A 6,000-nucleotide genomic window follows, 5' to 3' on the forward strand; every position below is an offset into this window, starting at 1 on the left:
AGCTGACCAAGCACTCACTCCAGAGAACCACTGGCTGGATGGCGAGAATTGAGCACAGGCTGGCTGAGCATAAAGGACCCCAGCTCCTCCAGGGCTTGTGTGCCAGACAGGTCTGCCCCTGTGACTTCTTGCAGGTAACTCACATTCCTTTCTTGTGGGGAAACTTTTCATGTCAGTAGTTATTCAGGTTCCCGGCAACCAGGAGTGGCTGGTACTGACCTCCCAGACTAGGAGTGGCTAGTCCTGATCTCCAGACCAGCACTCTCAACACCCTGATCTTGTCTGTCTTGCCCTTGGGGTGCCTGGGCTTTCTACATCACAGAGTAGAGGGTGCCTCGAAGCCACCAACAGGAGGGACTTGAATGACTGCCAACCTCCAGAAAGGTGGGCCTGACCCAAATCGTCCAGACAGACTATTGCTGGGCTGAGAGCTGACACGTTAGGTGTTTTCTGAAATAGGCTTTCTCTGCCTGCTAAGGCACAGAAGTGCCTACATTCTTTGACTATCATATATATGTGATGTCCATGGGATAGGCACTATTATGGGTTGGGTTGTATCCCCTCAAATTCATATGTTGACGTCCTAGTCTCCAGTACCAAAACTCCAGGCATCCCAGCTCTGGATTTCTGTGAGTCACAGAGCCCATTCCCCTCCCCTCAGGCTCACTGCAGTGGCATAGGAACTGCTACATCTGCTATTTGCAAGCAGGCCTCCTGCCCACACAGGACAGCTGTGCTACCACAAGCCTGAGCACGTGGACATGGGGAGTTTGTTTCCTGCAGCACACACTCGCACAACCTGACACCACACCCATACAGAAAGGCTGTGCTACCTGACTTTGAACCTGGGCACATGAACATAGGGAATCTGTTTCCCACAGTGCACAACTACGCAACCAGACCTTATGCTCACACAGGGTGGCTGCGGTACCTGACTTTGAGCTTGGGTATGCAGACACAGGGAGTCTGTTTCCCACAGCATGCACTTGCATGACCAAATCCTAGGCCCATCCAAGGCAGCTGTGCCACCTAACTTTGATTCTGGGAGAGCACATATGGAAATCTGTTTCCTGCAGCTCAGGATGGACCTCCCATTGACACAGGATGGCTGTGTAACCCAGTCCCCCAAGCAGACCAAGGACTCTGATTCTGTGTGAGAAGCAACACTGAGCACCAGTGACTTGATGGTGATTCTCATCGTGCATCCATGGGATCCCTGATTCCCAGTGCACACACACTAAGAGCCAGTGACTCCAATTCTTGGCACATTTGCACATAGGGACCCTGATTCTCCACACGAGGCTGCACCAAACAACAGAGACTCTGATACTCGATTCTCGGCATGGGCACAGGGGGACACTGACTCCTGGTGCATGCTAAAGGATTCTGATTTTCAGCACATGCCAGCAGGGCCTCTTTTTCAACATGGTGAAGTTGGGGTCCCTGGTTATAGGTGCACACACGAGGTTACACTAGCGCCAGTGACTCTGATCCTGGGCAAGTGTGGCTCCCATCAACCCATAGCAACCACATGTCTTGGTTTCAGGGCTCTTCAGTGACACTCGGGTGGTACAAATCTCTCACTGTACACAGCCTAGGCCCACACAACTTAGAAATTGGACCTTCAGGTGATAGTTAGAATGGGGAGTCAATGAAACAATTCCCAGAGGAAAGAAAGAGAGGAATCACCAAGAAAGGAAATAAGTGAAACAGAGATATGCAACATGACAGAAAAAGAATTCAGAGTAATGGTTCTACAGTTCATAAACTGGATGGACAAGAAAATCAACAACCTATGCAAAAATCAGGAAGAAATATAAAGTGATATAGCTACAATTAAAAACACCATGGAAGGTTTCTACGGTAGACTAGAAGAATCAGAGGACCAAATTAGTGAGTTAGAAGATAAGGTAGAGAAACAAGCCCAATCTGAACAGCAACTGGAAAAAAAATTAAATAGCAGGAGGAGAGCCTATGGGAGTTTTGAGACAGCATGAAACAAAGTAACAAATACATATAATAGGGCTGCCAGAAGGACAAGAAGAGCAGAAAGAATTAGAGAATCTATTTGAAAAAAAATAATGACAGAAAAATTCTTTGATATGGGAAAGAAAAAAGTTACACAAGTACAGATAGTCCCAAGCAAGATAAATCCCAAAAGACCCACACCAAGACACATCATAATTACAATGTCAAATGTTCACAACAAAGAGAGAATCTTAAAGACTGCAAGAGAGAGACAGAGAATTACCTACAAAGGATTCCCCATCAGATTGTCAAATGATTTCTCAACAGAAACACATCAAGATAGAAGGAAATGGAATGAAGTATACAAAATGATGCAAGCAAAGGACTGAATTAAATAATTCTCTATCCAGCATAACTATCAATTAAAAATTGAAGAGGAAATCAGGAGCTTTGCAGACAAAAAAAAAAAAAAAAAGGCTATCACTCCCAAGACAGCCATGCAGAAGTACTAAAGGGGATGCTGTAAAAAGGAGAAATAGAAAGGGAGGAAGGAACACAGGCATAAAGTACAGAAATGGCTACAGACAAGTACCTATCTATACTAATAATAGAGGAATATGAAAATTAGTTGGGATGCCATCACATAACAACCAATCAGGATGGGGGCAGGGCTATAGCAGAGAGCTCTTGGCATGCCTGTGCTGCGGTCCAAAGGGCACAGAGAGGAAAGGAGAGAAGATAGGCAGTTAGGGGGATTAGGCCAGAAGGGGAGAACAGATAGAGTAGACAGTTATGGGAATCAGGCTAGGAGGGGAGAGTGGATAGGCAGTTAGGGGAATCAGACCAGGAAGGTAGAGTAGAGTAGAGAGGCAGTTAGGGCAATCAGGCCAGGAGGGGAGAGCAGATAGGCAATTAGGTGATCAAGCCAGGAGGGGAATGCAGATAGATAGTTAGGAAGATTATGCTGGCAAGGGGAGAGCAGTTAGGCAGTTAGAGGAATAAGACCAGGAAGGGAAAGGATTAGGGGGATCAGGCCTGCAGGGGAGAGCATTTAGGGTCATCAGGCTGGCAGGGAAGCAGTTAGGGGCATCAGGCAGACTGACAGGTGAGCAGTTAGGAGCCAGTGGTTATGGATTGAAAGAGGGATCCTGGATTGGAGAAGTTGCAGACTGGGCTGAAGGACCACCCCTCCTGTACATGAATTTTATGCACTGGGTCTCTATCAATAATACAATTAAACATAAATGGATTAAATGCTCTAATCAAAGACACTGAGTTACTGAATGGATAAGAAAACATGGCCCATATATATGCTGTTTACAGGAGATCCACCTCAGAACAAGGGACCCACACAGACTAAAAGTGAAGTGATGGAAAAATATCTATCAGGCAAATGGAAAAGAAAAAAAGCTGTTATACCAATACATATATCTGACAAATGGGCATCAAAGTGGAGACCATAACACAAAACAAGGAAGGTCTCTTCATAATTCTAAAGGGATAAGTACAACAAGAGGATATAACTCTGGTAAACATTTATGCACCCAATGCAAGAGCATCCAAATACATAAAAATCTTCTGGAAGATATCAAGAGAAAAATTGACAGCAATATAATCATAGTAGGAGACTTTAATGCCCCAATTAACATCACTGGATAAATCCTCTAGACAAAAAAAATTTAGCAAAGAAACTTCAATCCTAAAATCAGATGGACTTAATTGACATCTTCAGAACATTCCACCCCAAAACTACAGACTATACATTCTTCTTAAGTGCACATGGGACATTTTCAAAGATAGACCACATATTGGAACACAGACAAAACCTTTCCAAATTCAAGAGGATTAAAATCATATCAAGCATCTTCTCAAATCACAATGGCATAAAATTAGAAATCAACTATAGCAAAAACAATGTAAAAAATCAAACATTTGGCCCTAATGGGTTTGGCTCAGTGGATAGAGGATCAGTCTGTGGACTGAAGGGTCCCAGGTTCGATTCTGGTCAAGGGCATGCACCTTGGTTGGGGGCACATCCCCAGTAGGAGGTGGGCAGGAGGCAGCTGATCAATGTTTCCCTCTCATTTATGTTTCCAACTTTCTATCCCTTTCTATTCCTCTCTGTAAACTATAATATATATATATATATATATATATATATATATATATATATATATATATGTTTAAAATCAAACACTTGGAGGCTGAATAGCATACTATTAAACAATGAGAGATCAAAGAAGAAATAAAAAAATAACCTGGAAACAAACAACAATGAAAAAACAGCAATCCAAAATCTTTGGGACACAGTGAAAGCAAACCTGAGAGGGAAATTTATAGCATTACAGGCCTACCTCAAAAAACAAAAAACAAAACAAAACACACACACACACACACACATACACACACACACACAAGAAAGAAAAAAAAAAGAAAAGAAAGAAAAACTGGTAATAAACCATCTAACTCAGCAACTTGAAGAATTAGAAAAAGAGCAACAAGAAAAGCCCATTGCGAGTAGAAGGAAGGAAATAATAAAGATCAGAGCAGAAATAAATGACACAGAGAATGCAAAAATAATACCAAAGATCAATGAAACCAAAAGCTGGTTCTGTGAAAGGATAAAAAGGATTAATGAACCCATAGCAAGGCTCACCAAGAAGCAAAGAAAGAGGACCCAAATAAACAAAATCAGAAACAAAAGAGGTGAAATAACAACAGTCCCAAAGAAATATGAAGAATCATTAAAAAATACTATGAGCAATTCTATTCCAACAAACTGGTCAACCTAGAAGAAATGAAAATATTCCTAGAAAAATATGACCTTCCAAAACTCAACCAGGAGAAATAAAAAATCTGAATAGGTTGTTAAATAACTACTGAAGAAATTGAAACAGAGATTAAAAATCTTCCAACGAACAAAAGCCCTGGACCAGACAGCTTCACAGGGAAGTTTTATCAAACATTCAAAGAAAAAATGAAACCTATCTTCCTCAGACTACTCGAAAAAATTCAAGAAAGAGGAAGAAGTACTTCCAAGCTCTTTCTATAAAGCCAGCATTACCTTAATACCAAAACCAGATAAGGACAATACAAAGAAAAAGAATTAATTATAGGCCAATATACCTCATGAACACAGACACCAAAATTCTCAACAAAATTCTAGCAAATTGAATCCAGCATTACATTAGAAAGATCATACACCATTTCTTCCGGGTATGCAAGGATGGTACAATATCCACAAATCAATAAATGTGGTATACCACATACACAAATTGAGAGATAAAAAAAGCAATTCTTAATAGTATTTGACAAAGGAGGCAAGAGCATACAATGGAGGCAAGACAGTCTCTTTAATAAATGGTGTTGGGAAAACTGGACAGATACTTGCAAAAAAATGAAACTAGACCACCAACTTACACCATACACAAAAATAAACTCAAAATGGATAAAGGACTTAAATTTAAGATTGGAAATCATAAAAATCTTAGAAGAAGCCATAGGCAGCAAAATAACAGACATCTGTCGTAGCTATATCTTTACCGATTTAGCTCCTAGGGCAATGGAAACTAAGAAGAAAATAATAAACAAATTGGACTACATCAAAACAAAAACCTCTGCACAGAAAAAAAAAAAAGGAAAAAAAGCCATCAACAAAATAACAAGAAAGCCCACTGCAAGGGAGGAGATATTTGCCAATGTTATCTCTGATAAGGTTTTAATCTCCAATCTCAAAAATTTACAGACAACTCATACAAAAGGAAGATAAACAATCCAATAAAAAAAAATGGGCAAAGGACCTAAATAGACCCCTTTTGAAAGAGGACATACAGAAGGCCAAGAGACATATGAAAACATGCTCAAAGTCATTAATCATCCATGAGATGCAAATCATAACAACAATGATGTATCATCTCACACCTGTCAGAATGGCTATCATCAACAAATCAACAAAGGACGAGTGCTGGAGAGGATGCGGAGAAAAAGGAACCCTTGTGTACTACTGGTGGGAATGCAGACTGGTGAAGCCAC

This window comes from Pipistrellus hanaki (assembly GCF_964339955.1).
Source record: "Pipistrellus hanaki genome assembly, chromosome: 2".
Lineage (NCBI taxonomy): Eukaryota > Metazoa > Chordata > Mammalia > Chiroptera > Vespertilionidae > Pipistrellus > Pipistrellus hanaki.